This window comes from Arctopsyche grandis, chromosome 8 (genome assembly GCF_051622035.1).
Source record: "Arctopsyche grandis isolate Sample6627 chromosome 8, ASM5162203v2, whole genome shotgun sequence".
Classification (NCBI taxonomy): Eukaryota; Metazoa; Arthropoda; class Insecta; order Trichoptera; family Hydropsychidae; genus Arctopsyche; species Arctopsyche grandis.
Window position 1 is genome coordinate 5,520,623 of NC_135362.1, and position 19,531 is coordinate 5,540,153.

Consider the following 19,531-nt stretch of genomic DNA (forward strand, 5'->3'; position numbering starts at 1 on the left):
TTATAAACCGTAATCATATGCATGCCTGCAACAATCAACATATTTGGCCTTGGCGAATTTTCAAAACATGGAAGGGAGGGAGAGTGTCGATTTTATAGAAACCGTCACAATAGTTAAGTTAAATAAATTGGCAGTCTTAGAAAAGACGTCCAGTTTGGATTTAAAAATCATTCATATAATGTCAGCAGGAATTAGTCGTCGAGAAAATTGGATAAATTTTAATTTTAGCCTAGGTTTGAATCCACGACCACTCTACTGATAAACAATCGCTTAAGAAGGCTGGACAGCAGAACTTTGTCCATACAAACGTACTATACTTCTCCCTTCCTCAATTATGGCACTAGAGAAATTATTTTTTAATATGCTATGGATATCCACTATTGGGGTGCATCTATCGTTTTATTTTTTCGATTAATTATTTTTTAAAGGAGCTAGAAGCCGCCAAAAATCTATAAAATCGCCTCTTTTTTACACCCACGAAACGAGTCCAGCGTGCTTATTTAACGGTCGATTTAAAAAAAAATACGCCGATAGATGCACAGAAAGTATCTTTCTCATACCGATGATGAAATTTTTTTAAAAATTGGTCCAGTTTTGGAGGAGAAAATAGTAGAATACGAAACCTCGATTTTGTCAATTTAAAATACGTTTTATCTGGTCGAAGCGCAACTGTCGCATTCACTCAATATATATATTGAAATATATTGTCGCATTCACTCAATATATACATACACTCAATATATATATCGAAGAAAGGAACGGTGACAAAATTAAGGTTTCGAGTGTACAGCCCTCTTAACCAGTGAGCTACGTTATGTATTAAGGTATACGGCTTGCATTCCTGCTACTTACATGTGTGTTTTTCCAATGTCAAGACACATTTCATTGTGATTTTTAGACCAGAATTAATAGGTGTGAAAGGTTTCGGCAAACTTGAGAATTTAATGTAATTAATTGACCTCGAAGTGGGTTTTTAGAAACATGAATAAAGGCTAAATATGAATGAAATTATGTATACTATTGTAACATAGAGATTACGTAATTGGTGTTCGTGAACCACTGACTTACCACCACTAATCGCGTGATCGCGCGTTTACGCCAAAAACGCCTCGACGTATGAACAAGCCGTATACAACAGCCAATCAGGTCTCGCGACCCATTGACCAATGACCTATCTATGTTGAGAGTACACGCTGTGTATAAATACTCGGTGGTTTTGTTCCGTGCTTCATTTGGAGCTAGATCGCTGACGGAAACTACCTCAACCACTAAACGCTGTAGCTTTCACTTAAATGTCGGAAACGCATCTACACGCACATGCTACAATTGTAATAGTCAATAGTCAAAGTGTACGGTTGACTTACGTTGTCTCAATCTGAATTTCTCCTATACAGAAAGTCAACGAGATATCATCAATTGCAATTGAATAATTGACCCGTAAAAGATTTATTTTTAAATTAATTTTATTTTCATTTTTAAATTAAATTCAATAATTGAGGAGTATCTTTCCCTAAACGTTCAACTGCGACTGACTATTAAAACATCCACCGAATAATAAAGAGACAACGCTCCAAATCAAGTATGCATAAAAAACACAAGCCGTATTTATAATTAGGTAGGCGGTTTGCTTAACCCCCCCCCCCCTCCCACCTACCCCTTAACCTCCACCCACTCCCTTTGCGTGGAAGAATGCGGTGACATTCGAGGCGCTCGCTCAACTGATTTTAGCGGCATGTCTTGTTCAAGTGCTAGCCGACACATCCGGCAGCCCCCTACCCCGGTTTCTTTTTTATTTTTATTTTATTGCACCCCTCTCCAAGACCCTCTGTCGGCGAATTTACATGTTACCCCAACCATTCCGCTCCGCATAGCTAAGATTGCTGGAGTTTGTGCGTGAGCCGCACTCACAGGCCAAACTGCCCATTCTGCCACCAATTCACCTGACTAATTGCCACTTGAGCCCTTTTCGCCGCGGACAAATTTGCGCTAATATATTCTTTTTGAGGGGGGAACGTCGGAAATTTCACCTCTTGTGAAAATCCTCGGCTACTACATACATACTCTACAGACCGTTCGAAAAAAGTACATTTTTCAATTCTATTTTTACTTTGACCGTAAAACTTCCATCTGTTTTATACTGTAAGTAGTGATATGCCCAATAATATATGATCGGGTGCATTATTATTATTTTTTTTAATTTAATCGAGAAATTTAATGCAGTTAATAATACATATATCGACTTGTCGAGTGAAGAATTTTTCTTTTATCACTATTTAAGTGAATTGTAAAGGGGTGGTAGAAAGCCGCGTTTGGATAGCTAGCTGTTATCGCTTCGATCTGACGCAAGAATCCGACGTAATTTTAAATGAACTCCTCTAGCTTCTGGTGGCTAAATAAAAGCTAACACCCCATATGTGAACCAGCAGAATAGACTAATAATAATAATAATAATAATAGCTTTTATTCCAGACGATGAGGAGAATAGTGCAATCCCCAACGCCCATATAAATAATAAAAAAAACTATTGAAAAATAGTAAACAGAAAATAAATAAATAAATACATAAGTAAATATATAAATATTACTGATAATAAATAATAATAATAATAAATAATAATAATAATAAATAATAATAAATAATAATTATAATAAATAAATAATAATAAATAAGTCTAATAATAATAAATAATAATAATTTTATGTCTATTCAAGGCGGTCGGTGTAGCAGTTCCATCCATCGAACATACAATGAAGAATGCAAATGAGAAGATGCAGCAGCAAGAAGACAATTAGGTGATAAAAATATACGAAGACGTAGAGAGGCCGCTCTCATCCTGAGAATGGCTTCAAAATGAGGCACATGCCCTTCTACAAACATTTGCGACGCGCTACAGCTCCTAGGTAACCCGAAAAGAGCACGGTAACAGTTGTTGTATTGTACCTTTATCTTCCTCATCGTCTCCCGCTTGTATCTGGTCCATAATTCACCAGTATAGAGGCTAGTACAAAAGGACATAAATAATTGTCTCTTAACCTCTACACTGGAGTGGAAAAATCGTCTAGCCAGCATATTTGGTTAACCTAATGGTTAGCATATAATGCTTTGAAGAAAGTGGTCTCAGGTTCAAATCCCACTAGTCTCTACTGGCCAGACCTTGGATTTGTGACTCCAGGTCGATCGTTTCCTATCAGAGCTTGCCAATTTATTTGATTTTTATTGAAACGGCTCCAATATATTGGCAACCTTATCCATTTTCTCGCGAATCTCGAGCTTTCAACAACCTAGAATTTCACTGAATTGTATCAAATTCTGCAAATTTATAAATTTGACCATCTAGCATATGAGACTTACGTAAAATGTACATGCACTCGATCCGGGATAGCCAATTACATTTCGTTTCAGTTTCGCATTACATGTTCGTCAAGTAATACAACATTGTACGTGCGTATAGAATTTGACTTTCATCTTTTGTTAATTTTGAGCTCGTGTTACTTATTTTGAAATATTTACATTAATAAAATTGTTGATATTGTTAATTTATTTATGGAATACGTATATATATATATATTTTATATTAATGGAAATTTTAGTTTTGTAGACGATAAAAGTAATTGTCAACGTCATGTTATGGACAGCAAAACTTTCAGTAATATTATTAAAGACCTTACATTGAATTATATTGTAATAATATTATATAGTCAAATAAGAAATAATTAAAAAAAATAAAGAAATCATTTTACGTCCTTACAATGTTACAACACATTGCACGAATGTGACAGCATGTTTGGTTCTCGTAAGTCTCACGCTACATCGGACCGACTGTAATAATTAGAGGTAGGATAGTCACAGTGCTTTCCATTGTTCGGCAAACCTTAAACAATGCATTTACAACCTTTGAACAATACACGGCCCCCTCAGGCTCCGGTGACTAGTAATAATATATTATTAGTTAACATTTTTTTATTAATGATTCTGGTGTGATTCGGCTTAATCTTGACAGTGCGACGGCCTATTCGAAACCTATCTCACACCGATTACTCACAAAATACCCAAAAGCAAACATTTATCCAGACCCAATTCATTATAGCCCCATTTTATTACTCGGCAGTACTTCATTATCCACTCCTTCACATAGTCCACCACTATATCTAAATTGATTCTTCCGATGCCTATTTAATTCTACACACTTTACGACCTCCGATAGCATACACACACACACACACACACATTGGCAAGGTCCGATAAGGGCGTAAATTTGATCGAGAACCATATCTCTATTTAGGAGGGTTTCGAACACACATACACACACACAAAACAAGCGGCGATGCCTGTACCACCTTATTTTCAGTCAGATAAAATAAATTGGATGTTCGTCTGCGGGGGCCGTTAATATACACGGAGACCCTATTAGAGGCGTCGTTGTTCTGGCTCTCCGTCCCTGTCAGTACATTGTATATGAGATAAGAATCAAAAAGGAGAGAATTTGTTGCCTCTGGAGCGGCCTGCCTCTCAGGCTCCGACACCTTCGCCCTAGGGTTCGGAAAATTACCACTCGAACGCGGGTGAGGGGCGGTGGGTGGGAAAAGCCACCCCCTCCGGTGCACCGCACGTTGTGTGGCACAAAAACGCTCTCGACTCGGCGACGAATTAAGTCAAGGTGTCTCCGTTCGTCGACGTCGGAAATTTCGTGTCGTTTAAGCCAGACGTGTGAAATAAAGCAATCTCAACGTTGTCTTACGTGTCGTCCATATTGCTTTTGACAAATTACGAAGCGCCTCCTCGAACGTGAGTCACTCACTTTTGGTTTGGGTTAACGTCTCGCTGAAATGAACAGGAATTAAGCCCTGTGCTGTTTAACTCCTTGTACATATATACTTTGTTTATTTAATTTCTAGTTGACCTACATATCTTGGTATATGTACACACTGCTGACGAGAAGGGGAGACAAATTCCCGGGGCCCATGCTACTTGAAGGGCCCAATTCTTTATACAATGTATGTACATATATAGAAAATCATGAGCCATAATATATGAGCCTTTATATTTATGAATCTCCTTCATTTTTTACTCGATCTGGTGTTACTCAGGGGTCCACTTTAGGCCCATTACTATTTACAATTCTTATTAATAACCTCCCTAGAGTTTTATGTAATGCATCATGTCTCTTGTTTGCTGACGACGTTAAATTATTTTTTGCTGTCAAGGATGAGAGGCAAGCCTCTCTCCTTCAAGCTGATGTTAACGCTGTCTTGGAGTTCAGTTCTAGTTTAGGCCTTGAACTTAATTTAAATAAATGTGCAATTATGAGCTATGGACGTGCACATTCTCTCTATTGTCACGGATATTCCATTAGATCCGTCTTGTTGAAGCGCGTGGAATATGTGGTCGATTTGGGTATCACTTTTGATCCTCAACTCACCTTTCACAACCATATCAAGAAAGTCGCTGACGTTTCCTTTCGTCGACTTGGATTTGTTTTGAGATATGCAAGATTATTCTCCAATCCTTTGTCTTCTCGCTTGCTTTTCAATTCGCTTGTGAGAAGTAAGCTAGAGTATAATGCGATTGTGTGGAATCCGCATGAAGCAAATTACTCTCGGATGATTGAGAAAGTGCAAAAAGCATTTCTTCGTTTCCTATATAGGAAAGAATATGGGTATTACTCATATCTCTACCCCACTCCTTTCCTTTTGGGCATGCTTGGGTATAATTCCCTTGAACTTCTATAATAGTTACAGGCGTTTAAAAAAATTATATCTGAGATAACGAGAGAGTGGCGAAAAGGGAAAAAATGATCGGAATAGTGTGGATAAATCCGGCAATGTGGACAATAGACGTCACCGAGAAAGGGATGCGGTGCATCCGCTCTAAAATCGCCAGACAAATTGAACGACAGATTAACGGACGGCTGCTTTAAATGCAATTCTCATCTTCTCGAATGATAGATTGCACATCAGATGACGGGTAACCTTTTGATGTGCACAGATGCAATAAAAAAAAATGGTAATTATTTAAATTGAGTTGGATCTTTCAGGCGAGTTTAATAAGGCAAGATTCGATAAGTTCCGAATCTTGCCTTATTAAACTCGCCAGAAAGATCCAACTCAATTTTAATAATTACATCTGTGCACATCGAAAGGTTACTCGTCATCTGATGTGCAATCTATCATTCGAGAAAACGAGAATTACGTTTAAAGCTGCCGTTCTGTTAATCTGGCGATTTTAGAGCGGATGCATCAAACCCCCGAGAAAGATAATGGATTACTTCCAAACGTGTCTATTACGATTATTTTGCACCATCGTAATGGCGGACTTGATTTCCACATATATTGATGACCAAACCGAGCAAAATGGCAAAGTTTGAAAACGATCGGATAAGAACCTAAATTTCGTCACACGAAAAAATCGAAAGCGAGCTAAGAAAAGGCTAGTAATAAAAAAACAAATGAATGTTCACTAAAAGAAGGAAAACGTGAAATGCATTTATATCTTCTGTATATGTGCATTCATACTAAAATGTTTGTTTTATCTGTTTTTGAAAATCTACAGTTTTCAACTACGTTGTTTTATGATACTACATATAATATGTACATAACAAAATTGTCTGAAGAATTTAAATATCAACTTTTTCTCTTAATAGCACTTTAAAGTACATATATCGTTGCCTACTGTTATACCGAATTTTATAAGTTTTCTCCAATAATAATCTGAAAAACGTTCTAACAATAAATCGTAAAGAGTAGTGCTCTTTCGTGGAAGGACCCCCTCAGGCGGATAAAATCATATGTATGGCTTGTATACTATTTTCGAAACAATATATGCTTTTATCCAATCGAAAACAATTCAAGATAAATGTAACAAAAATACAAATTTTGGACATGAACGCAAAATAAAAAATAACAAATAGAAAACTAGATATTTTCTGACAACATATACAGAAGGAGAAAAAAATAACTCTAAAATTAATCACGCTTGTATATGATATGTATGTATATGTACATCTATAGGACACATATGTACATACATACATACATAGTTTGAAAATTTTATACTGGAAAGGAATATGTTATAGTCTAAGAATGAGTAAGACAGTATGAGACTTTCGATATGGACAGTTGTCTTTGAGCTTTAAATTGACATTATAATAACAGCAATTAAATATAAATATTGACAACGTATTAAATAAATAATCTCCTTAGATACATATGTATATAATATATGTAGACATGTCTTGATATATGATATTTCATATATACTATAAGGTTCTGAAGAAAACTAATGCTTTTTAAAATAAAGTAAATCCTGTTAATAATGCAAAGAGAAACAGTATCCTTGTACCATTTACATAAAACATACATATTTAGCAGCAGTGAACTCTAACAAAAAAGTAAGATATATATATATATATATATATATATAATATTAGACCGGGAATAAAATTTCCGTGAAAATTTCAAACGTCCCATCCATCAATCAATGTATATTTAAAACGCTCCAGAAGAGTCGTGAGATTTTCCTCTCTCGCTCTCGAAATATTCTACTTTTGTCCCAATCTGCCGCCAAAGTATGAATAGTAAGTGAGGTGTGCCATTAAGGCATTCTTTTATTAACCCCCTCTAGACCGCCACCCCCTCGAGTGAAGTTTTTCTTTTTTCGGCCGACTTTTGACTCTTATCTTTATGGTTTTAGGTTGTCTTTCGCCCCCGGGAAGTTTTCGGCAAATCTTTCGGTTTGTTCGTCGGCTCTCCAACACCCAACCCCTCCCACCTACCCTCTAACCTCATCTCCTCGAGTGTAAATTCCTATTCTGAATGTAATCGTGTTTAAGTAGACACTCGGAATGAAGAAAAACCTCGCATTTTCCTAATGGACAATTTGTATGTATATTACACGCCCTGAAATTGCGCATTTATATATTTCGACGAGAAATATTGTTTTATTTTATTTTATTTCTCTTCTTGCGTGTGTGTGTGTGTTTGTATGTTCATCTCAATGGAGGAAAACTAACCGTAATTACATTTAAACGTTTGCAACTTGTTGGAATTAAAAGAAAACTCGATTAAACTCCAACGTTAAAACATTTCATCAGATTAAAACTTGCTCACGGGCACATACTATGAGACCTAATAATAAATTATAATAAAACATGTACAATATGCGTAAAATTTTAGGCTTTCTTACGGAAGTTCGGTCGCGTCGAGAAAGATTTGCTCCCGTTCATTATGACGAGTACATAGTAGCCCTCGTTCGTTACTCCATCCCAGCTTATTACATTATACTGTATAATGAGATAAAGAATATGACCAGATCAATTTATCAACCGAGTTGCGAGTCGCTGAAATTGTTCCATTTTGATTGCTACGTATGTACGTATACATATATGAAATTTCAATTCTGTATGTTTGTCCTCTATAAACTTTCTACGACGTTCGAATGTTTCCTTTAAAGTATAATACAATATTTACTATGACCCGATCGGCCTCATGAGTTTCCCAAGAAAAATATAGTGACTCTCTCTCTTTCCAACAGTTTGTTTGATTTCATATCAATTTCTTTATGATACACATCATAGCATTTATCTTTCATATGTTGGAAACTATCAAGTATATCTAGAGTAGTTACGTTAGTAACAAATTATCATTATAAATTCATACGATAAACTAATATATCTTGACGATTAATTAATTATTACATCTATTCAGCTATTTTAAAGCAAAAGCTAGACTCATCAACGTCATTTATCATATTGTCATAAATACTGAGTAAATATGAATTTGTATATTTATAATAGTTTTAACCAACCAAGTCCTACTAGGCAAGAGCTTTTAATAATTGAAAAAAAAATTTTTAAAAACATACCTCTTCTATAATTTGTATAAAAAATTATTATTTTGAATAAAAATACCAATATTTTTATTTTACTACCGCCATCTATGTATAACACTAAAGAATACATAGACGTCACCCAGATTTAAAATTTAAAAACTTCAAACGCGTCTTAAACGATATTTTATCTCTATCGTAATGGTGGAGGATTCATTCATAACCAACAGCGTGGTCTAGTGGTGAATGTTGAATTATTTCGTACTTGATGTTACGAGTTCGATTCCCGCTAAGTCTCGCTATTGGCCAGACCTTGATTTGTCAAGGTCGATCATTTCTTATCAGAGTTAGCCAATTTTTCTGATTTTCATTGCAACGATTCTTGTAAAATTGGCGTTTTCTTCCCAATTTTCTGTTGCGAACCTTTAGTTATTGCTATATCTTAGGTTTCGCCATATTGCTCACCATAGATGTCTCTGTGGTTGTTTATCGAATATAAAATTCGTATTGTTACATGAAAGTTATTCATCGTTATTTATCGTATTAATACGATGTTTGTAATATATGTATACTGACCATAGATGTCAGATATTTATATTTACATGTATCTATGTAATTATTATGTGGACCAGGAAGGCGGATTTGGGGTTTACCTGTAAAGCCTTCCTGGTATATTTGTATATATGTATGTGAAAAATATGTAGGTAAAAAATAAAAATAAAATATAATTTACTTATATTGATGACCAAAATGAGCAATATGGCAAAGTATGAAAACGATCGGATAAGAGGCAAACTTTTTTCTGAATTGTAGTCGTAAGTGAAACGTAAAGGAGGTATGTAAAAATAGATTTGATCGTTTGAAAGTTCCTGTATACATATAATACGGCACCTCTAGTAGCTGTTGACCAGACCTTGGTTTGTCGATCGTTTCCTATCGGAGATCTGATTATCATTGAAATGGTTCCTGTAAATTGGCATCTCTTTTCCAATCTGTCTTGAAAATCTGAAGTTATTCAGCGTCTTGAAGTTTTCCAATTTTTATAATAAAATTCTGCTATAATCTCTCCATCTATGTCACTGTGGATGTTGTTTGTGTGAATTCGAATTGTAAAGAATGCTTGTCGAATTGTGAATTGGCAAATTCTAATAAAAAACGATCAACCTCTGGCAAACTGTGTTAAGAAACGATCAACCTGAAATCACAAACCAAGGTATGGCCAGCAGCGGGACTCTAGTGGGGCTCAAACCAGTAAAAACTCTACTCGAAAGCATAATATTTCAACCCACTAGTCCACGCCGCTGGTTAGTATATTGAAATGGACTCGAAAAATGGCAAAAAAAGTTGGTGTACTTTCTAGGTTAAGAAATTTATTAACTATAAAAAGTAAAATATAAATATATAATTGTATTGTACGGCCTCATACTGTATATTGCGCCACCGTGCTCGATCTATTTAGTGGATTGTGTATTGATAAACTGCAGAAAGTGCAGAATAGAGCAATTCGTGTAATTTTGAATGTGAGGAAACGTAAGAATGTTAGAAGTACATATGTTAGATGAATTGAAATGGTTGGATATTAGAAACAGTCTTAAATTAAGCACTTTAAAATTTGTATTATGCTAGACAAGAATCTATTTCCCAAATATTTTAATAATTACATAGTTAGGAATAGAAATTTACATAATTATAAAACTAGAAATAGGAATAAATTAATTATAGGCAGAGTAAAAAAAGCAAAAACTGCAGGAGGTGTCTTTCATAGAGGTGTTCAAATCTATAATGCCCTTCCTGAGAACATTAGAAGTGCTAATAACATTGGTGCTTTCTTGAAGGGTGTTAATGGATATATAGGATTATGTAGGTTAATAAATGCAATGTTTGGCATTATAATTTTATGTTATAGTTACTAATTATAGTTTTTTTTTTGTTAATTACATTGTGTTATTTTGTAGTTAAAATTATAGTTGTTACTTTTGTTATATATTCATAAGCAATTTGCTATTTTAAATTAAATAAATGAAATATATGCACTGGCCGTTCCCAATTCACATAATTTCCTTTACGTATTGATTTAACATCTCACTTGAACTATGTGTATTTGTTCCTCAAAATGAGTCAATTCCGCAATCGGATAAATTTGATCATATGAAAATTGCAAAAATTACTCTTCACGCGGATCAAAAGAAAAACCGAATCGTTTCCACGAGTGGTTTTTCCCGTTAGATGAGATGTACGCGTATACATATGTACATGCCTATATATATGTATATGTACATATATATATATAATATAGTCGGAATTGCGGTTAAGTAACACGAAAAAAAAGAAACTCCTTCGGGTGATTAGTGGACAATAGAAAAACGGAATAAAAGTATTCACCAGGAAAGGTACCTTTCACAGGTTAATGAGCCGAAAAATGGAGTGAAGACGAATAAGAAGAAGAAGACGAAGAAAAAAAAGTAATCGGAAGGGTTTGTTTGAAAGAGTCCAATAATGGCCGCAATTATATCGCCATCAAATATAAAGGAGGCGAAAAAAGAGTAAAATAAACGCCTTCCTTATTCTCGCTGATTGATGAAACTAATTAAACATGCCGACCGACGTGTTCACGTGTAATTTCGCTATCGAAAAGGACACACGTGTACTTGTGGGTACGTACATATGTACGTACGTACGTGGACCGGAAATCCATTCGTAGACCGGAAATCCAGCGCGAATGACAAGGCTAGTTTGAACTAATCAATCAATTCAACCCCGTATCCAATCTTGTTCGCGTTCGCCGCTGTTTATTTACACGAGTGAATTATGATTTTATGACGTGGAGTGCCGTGATTTTTGTTCCGTGTACATAATATTTATGTACGTGTGTGTATTTTACTATTATGACCCCTTTAGATTCTGATCTATATGGCGGCAATCGAATTTTACGATTGAAAAGGCGCGAAATGTGAATGTACATAAATGTCAAAATTGAAAAATGTTTCATTTTAATTCGATATTCAGGAATGGTTTCTACTATATAATCATCTACAGCCATCTTTCCCGCAGTCTTCATTTTACCCTTTTGCATTCTCTCGGGTACCATTCTACCACTTATTTTGTCCACCTTTCGTCCATTCTTCTAGCCACGCTGCCCACCCATTGCCATTCCGATATCTTCACTTTATCTACTATATCCACTTCTCTTGTCAGACTTCTAACCCACGTATTCCGTTTGATGTCTTTCCTCGATATTCCAAGCATACAACGTTCTATACTTTCTTGAATGCACCACACACATTTTTCTAATTTCGTCTACCCATCTTCCCTGCGGTCTTCTTTTTACACTTTTGCATTCTCTCGGGTACCATTCTAGATTTTGCATTCTCTCGGATACCATTCACTTCTTTTGTCCACCTTTCGTCCATTTTTCTAGCCACGTGGCCTGCCTATTGTCATTTAAATCTCTTTACTCAGATATCAAGACCAGTTTTGCACCAGATCCACTGCTTAATAAGTCACCGTGGACTGGGATTTGAGTAGCATTGCACTTGTAGTTTAAATATATTTTCTAGCTTTCGCTTTATCTGGAACGTAATCCTTGTATAAGTAATGTTCAAATAAACTACATACGTTATCTAAGATAAGTCCCTTTTATAAGTTTATACATAACATTTAGCTGGAATATCATATTAACTAATTATGACAACATTTAAAGTTCGAGTATTCTACACTGATCCGAATATATGTACATACCTAGTATTAAAACGCATTTATGTATATTTCCTCCGCTTTTATCGCACGGCGAGGCTTTTTTATTACAACGAACGATCAATTACAATACTACTTCATTTGCGAACGCAAGAAAACTTCCTCATACCGCTTCAGATAAGCTGGAAATGTCGCCGCGGAAAAGTTGGAAAATGTGTAAAAGCGTATCGCGCGGAAAACACGCCGGCCGCACTTTCGCATAGCCGAGCGTATGCAAATGAAACGACAAACGAGCGGAAGTAGTATCCGCAACCGGAAAAACCGGATATAATTAGCGGTCGGCCTGCCCGGTTCTATGGGGAGGAGGGTGGGGGTGAAAAAAGAGGATGGGATGAGGGGTTTTGATTAACTTATCAATGTCCCCGAAATCCGGCAACTGGGGCTTATCTGGCGGGTGCGATCTCGAAACTCATCGTTCACGGGCCCGCGAGCTCGCAGACAAACTGCGGACCACTTTGTCAATATTAAATGTCTCCTGGGGTGATATTTTACCGGCGACAACAAATCGTTGCCGCCGTTTCGACAGCCAAACGATTAGCCGTTATAACGCCGTTAAGCGAGCGCAAGCTTACGCTTGCGATTCAATTCAAACGCGATGAGTTTCCCGGGTGAAAAATTCCCCCGTGTGCTCCGATACATTGGTGAAAGAATCGTGCAGTGTTGGGTGTCTGTGTTTGCCTGGCTTCGTCCAGGTCATTGTTTTCATTCATGTATATATATACGTACATATATGTATGTATGTTACGGCACGGATACTTTTGCACATGAAAAAATTAGGATGTGACCAACCCACGATGTATTTGAGGATAAAAAACAATATTCGATAATGAAAGTACATACACGTTCACACATTCCGGCCATGAAAGCATTTTCTATGAGCTATGAGAGAAACTTACACAAAACAAAAGTTCTACTTCCGACTCTGTTCAATTTTTTTTTATAACTTAAAATCACTATGAAAATTATACACATTAAATATCAAGAATATAAAAATAATTCAAAGGGTCAAAATTAAATAATGAAATACTGTTCAAATAAAAGTAATCGTACTAACGATAACTATCATACTAACGAGAAATCGAGTGCCAAATATTCCGTAGTCGCGATTTTCATGGCAAATATTGTCTTTTGGGCGATCGCAATTTGACTAATAATCCAATTACCGTACATATATCGACATTGTATAATGTGGATATGTCCACAGTCATAGTGTGGAATTATATCGACCTGTCATATTTCTGTACAAACATGCATATGTCTGTATTATAGAAAGCTAGTCCATCATATTGCTGTTGGCCTTTGCGGAATACCTGTAGATATACATATAAACTCCGTATGACTTTTATAACTGATTTACCGTGCTATTTACAAACAGTTATTAGAAAAGAGAATGTCCGAAGTTAATATTAATTTAAAGAAAGTGTTTTTTTTTTATAAATTTTAATTTATATTAATCAAATTAATTTATATACATTTGAGGGTAAGTTTCGGGTCGTGTTTTCAATACATATCGCAGCGTTGAGCTCTTCGGTCTGTTATTGTTTTATTTAGCTGGGATATGATTCAATTCAAACTAAAGCAAGTTCATTTCGGAGAAGCCCGTGAAAATAGACTTTAAGGGATATTTCCGAATCTCGTGGATCCAATACTATTGCACGTTGGGATATAGACAGCTTTCCGAAGGTTCAACATTGGAACAATTCCACTCCCATTCGATGGATTTTCTCGAAGTTTGATGTCGGGGCTCTTTGAAAAAACCTGTACATAGAAGACTATCGCCCATAATAATACACAGATGAGATATATATGTTTTTAAAATTCAGAATTTCAAATTAAAAAGGCCTTAGTGTGTATAAGTACGTATCAGTTATGTAGAAATAAATCACCTTTCAAAATTGATGTTAAATATTTGCCGTTTCCAGTTTTAAGCTTCACCTTTCAATTTTTATTTAGTTTGACGAATTCTTTTGAGTGCTTCCTGTATTTTGTAAACAACTCGGGCTAAAATAATGGGGGACGAAACAAATGCCTACATAATATTTTACGACACATAAATGACTATGACTAGCCATTATAATGTAGTTTTCATATCGATTGACGTAAATTTAATCTGGACTTGAGTTATGTATGTATATGTGTTGTTCATATAAGCCGTTATAATTGACAGTGGCATAAGTCCACTTTTCTTTAATGTTTTCCACATTAAATTGAATGTTTTGCATTATACAATGTTTAAAAATACTGATGGCCTGTAATACGTTTATTCTGTTTTTCCAAGATATCGAATTAAAAGAAGTGATAGCAAACTGTGAATTATATTAATTAGAAAAAGTGTTTTTGGAACTGAAAATTGGACTTTTACCTCTTTCAAATATAACAGCTCATATGTGTGAGTATATGGTACTAAATAATCCAAGATACTAAAATGCTATTTAAACTAACCATTTATCACTGATTACTGTTATCGAATTAATTTAAAATAATTTTAAATACACACATACATTTATAGATTTTATAAAATTCAATAAACATTTGTATGTACGTATGTAAATACATATTTTCAACTTTAAACTTGTCATGATTCATTCAGCCACATAAAAGTGATTTACTCAACCATACATAAATAAGTTTTACTTTTACGCACGATTACTATTGTTTATAATTAAATGACTGGACTTTAATAGTCATAAATAAACCGACTGTGTGAAAAGCCACGCATGATATAAGTGCTAACTTTTAAGTTGTAAATGTAAAAAGGTTGTGTTCAACTATTTTTTTCATATGTGATTTGTCGTGGTTGGTGCAACTATATTTCATTTACATATATGTCTGCCCCCCTCTGATTTAAGAAAGATAATAGGAAAGGGGAAATCAGCAGCATAGATAATTGGTTAGCGTATTATGCTATCAACTGAGTGGTCACGAGTTCAATTCGTGGCCCGGTGCTGCTTTTAAAACCTTGTACATATATGCGCATCCAGGTTGATCTTTCTTATTACCAATTTATCCGATTTCGTTGAAACAATTCAAACAAATTGACAACATCTCAACTTCACTGCTTTATAAAATTGTTTATCGATGATTCGCCAGGATTCGGTTAGGCCTTTTTATATAAATCTATTTATAAAAATAAAATAAAGATGTCACTTTCGTTTGGTTAAATATTTCTAGTGCTTAAATGTGAGGTCAACGCAAAATGTCGAACATTCCAAAAGATCCAATGTGCTTTCGAAAATTACTATGCTTTCTAGATCTCAGACTCTATTCGTGAACACTTCACGAAAAGATTATTTATATTTATACGTCTCTATTATTTTACAATATATTTTTCCTAAGCTGACAAATCCAAGAGTAAACCCATAAAAACCTTAGGGCGAAATCACACAGCGGCGAATGTGGCACGTGTTTTTTTGTTTAGATACTTTTAAACATGCGAAAATTATCTCGCAGATAAAACCCACTGAGGAGATATACAGTGAAATGTCAGATTTGACATATTTGGCCAAAAATCAATATATATCGTGTATTACATTACATGAAGCTAGACGCCAAATTTGAAATTTATATATACATATGAGAGTTAAAACTATAAATATTTAAATATTAGAGATAACGAGAACCTATAGAGCAAATTTTATAAAATATAGAGTGAATTATAGGCGTTTAAACAATTAAAATCTTATATAGCCATATCAAGACGAACAGGCTGGAAGACACAGGACGAACGCTTATTAAACGTCAGGAAGGTTTACGGGCCCCGTTTTTAAAACGCGTTGTATACGATATTTTATCTCCAACGTAATGGCACACGATACATTAACGTGTATTGATGACCAAAATGAGCAATATGGCAAAGTATGAAAACGATCGGATAAGAGATAAAAATGACCACTTACACGAAAGCCATGTGAAACGTAAAGGAGGTATGTAAAAATGATGCGTGTCATTCAGTGCCGTACCGGACATTCATGGGACGCCCGGCATTTCCCGCCCTACAATAATCCTTTGGATTGATAAATTGTATGCTTGTATTTATCCTTGCTTGACAGTGATCGATAAAGGTGTATTACCCATATTTGAAGAAATGTAGGAGACCACCCACGGCGAGGAGCCATGCATGCGGTGTGCCGCTCATCGCTGTATGTTTCGCCCTTACTAACGTTCGGCGCCTGTAATAAAATTACAAACCCGTATTATGAGCGACGACCACCCTTCAGGCCGATCGATAAATTATTTCACCTACCTTTTTGTACGTTTATTTTTTTACTTTTTTTGTTATTTATTTATTTATTTTTTGACCACTCACGCTTCGTCGGCGAAGACTCCCGGGAATCGAGCGCTTCGCTCGGGACGAACAAGTGTTCCGTGACTGGTAATTGCGTTCGGGGCATATCCGTTCCCAGAGATCGTTCATATTTTTGACGTCGGCACCCCCTTCCTTACGACCCTCAAACCCCCATCGCGCAACCCCATCGTTCGCTCTCCCCGACGCCGATTTTCCCCAACAATTGATTGTGACTTTGCACGCGACTCCGGACAACTTTCACGAGTGCCGGAATTTTCCCGGCGCTTTTTCTCCGCCGAAATAAATAAAAAAATAAAATAAATAAAAGAAAATCATAAGTTTTCCCGCAGAGGAGGCACTGTGACGAGTGGCGTCGCTTTCACGCGACACAACTTTATTTGTCATGATGAATTTGAGAAGCAGCCAACGCCACAGATACGACCCTCCTATTTACAACCCTTTATTCCTGCCGTGCTAACTTTTCCAGCCCCGTTTAATTACTATAAAGCAGCTCTCTTCAACCTTTGAAACCAGGGTTGCCGAATTTCTGAAATCGCAGATCAGGAAATTCACTATTTCGAACGATCAAAAAAAAAAAGCTGTTTCAAAATATGGTCGCCAACTTTGCTTGATAAAAAAAATTCATTATTGCATTCATTCACCTTCTACGGTTTTTAATAATAATCTGTTATTACATACCTCCTTTGCATTTCACATGGCTTTCGTGTTAGTGGTCATTTTTTATATCTCTTATCTCTTATCCGATCGTTTTCATACTTTGCCATATTGCTCATTTTGGTCATCAATATACGTTAATGTATCGTCTACCATTACGTTGGAGATAAAATATCGTATACAACGCGTTTTAAAAACGGGGCCCGTAGACCTTCTTGACGTTTAACTAGCGTTCGTTCCGTGTCTTCTAACCTTTTCGCCATGAAATGGCCATATCTGATTTTAATTGTTTAAACGCCTATAATTCACTCTATATTTTATAAAATTTGCTCTATAGGTTCTCGTTATCTCTAATTATGTTTTTTTTTATAGTATTTTTCTGCTTTTACCTTTTATTTATTTTTAATCTATGAATCATTGCTATTATTATTATGATTTTTATTTTCTCTCTTATTGTCTTAAGGAAGGCATTGTGACGCATTTGGTTCTTCCTGTAATTCCACAATGGTCCAAACTAGTGTTTCAATAAATATTATACTTACTTTATATTCAATGTAAAACTAAGAATAGAATTTGAGGATTTTATTTATTCTTTTATTGATTTTTTCTTTTGTCTTTTTTCGTTTACTATTTTTTTTTATCATGTTTATCTGCTTTTGCTTTTTTCTTTTTATTTTATGCATTTTATTGTATTTTATTTTTGTGTTCTTCTCTTTTTCAAATGTAGGCCATTGTGGCGCATTAGGTCTTCTTGCAATGCCACAATGGTCCAAAACTATAAATGAATGAATGAATTTCACTAATTGGGCTCATTAGACTAAATATTCTTTCGCAAATTGCAATCGAATGTAGAATTGAGATGTGGGCCACTATTTTATGCAAATTATTGCAAGCGGAATGATCTTTAAAAAATATTATCCTTTCCTCATACAATGTTTTTTTCTCGTTTTCTTCAGTAATAATTTGTTTAATTATTACTCCAAGCTTTTATATTTGGTCATATGGGAATTTAAAAGATTTTTTTCAAATCGTTCGTTTCCTTTATATGTAATTAAACATATACATACATATGTAGTGTGCATTTAAAAACTTCATCCTGAAAGGATCCGTGGCACCTGACTTAAAAAGGTCCTTAAACAAAAACAGGTTAAGAATTTCCGCTCTAGAGAGAGGCTTCAATTTGTGAAGAAAGTCTAGGGAAAAGTGGTCGTGTTTAATTTGTGCATACGAGCGGTGGATAATATCAAAAGTTACTGCAGTAGTCCTCGTTTTATTACGTGTACCTACATATACACGTGCACATACATATGTACATATAGTATGCTAACGTATGCTATGCAGGTAAGCATCCGCAGGACATCTGCATCACGATGCACCAAAAGTGCATATACATATGTACGTGTGCCATTTTTTTTTTATATTAGCTTTAATGCGAGTGAGATTCGAATTCAAAAGCCCCGTATTCATTATGAGGGTAAGCGGCATATGAGCATTTATTATTTTTGTGGATTAAACCATGTTTCATTCGAGGTCTAATTTATATACACATGTATATATTTCGTTATAGTTTTACAGACCATTTTTAAGAAACTGACCTTTCCAAAACTAACCGTTGAAATCACAAATGGCCCAACACTAGTACTTATATTATACTTGATGTCATAAAAAGTACACGTATGGATTAGTTAAGTAATGATAGGCGTTGGATGGATGCTTTTCATATAGCAATAGACGGCTCCATTATTGTTCAAAGTAAGAGAGCAAAAAACATGGTTTTTCTAATAAATTAGTAATAGCGAGCATATTTTGTTCGAAGATCATCGAACACCGATATTTTCTCTTAAGGTTGATTATACAACATATAAAGGTTCGTTTAAACCAGCACAGCTCAACTACACAAAATATTCCCTAGTACATTACATATTGTATATGGACAAATTCATATGCTCCGTAATGTGTATGTGCGTAGGTGACACAGCAGCAATGGACACGATC

At 35.2% G+C, this 19,531-nt stretch overlaps 1 protein-coding gene across 3 annotated transcripts in view; it reads left to right on the forward strand.

Moving 5' to 3' along the window:
- Positions 1–19,531, forward strand: part of LOC143915053 (protein turtle-like) — a 373,910-nt gene that overhangs the window by 227,602 nt on the left and 126,777 nt on the right. The window contains exon 6 of one of the 3 annotated variants that reach the window (XM_077435466.1): positions 4,896–4,994. The exons of the other annotated variants lie outside the window; for them this stretch is intronic. The gene's annotated coding sequence lies outside the window, so the exon portion shown is untranslated. The remainder of the gene's footprint in view (positions 1–4,895; positions 4,995–19,531) is intronic. 3 annotated transcript variants of the gene reach the window in all.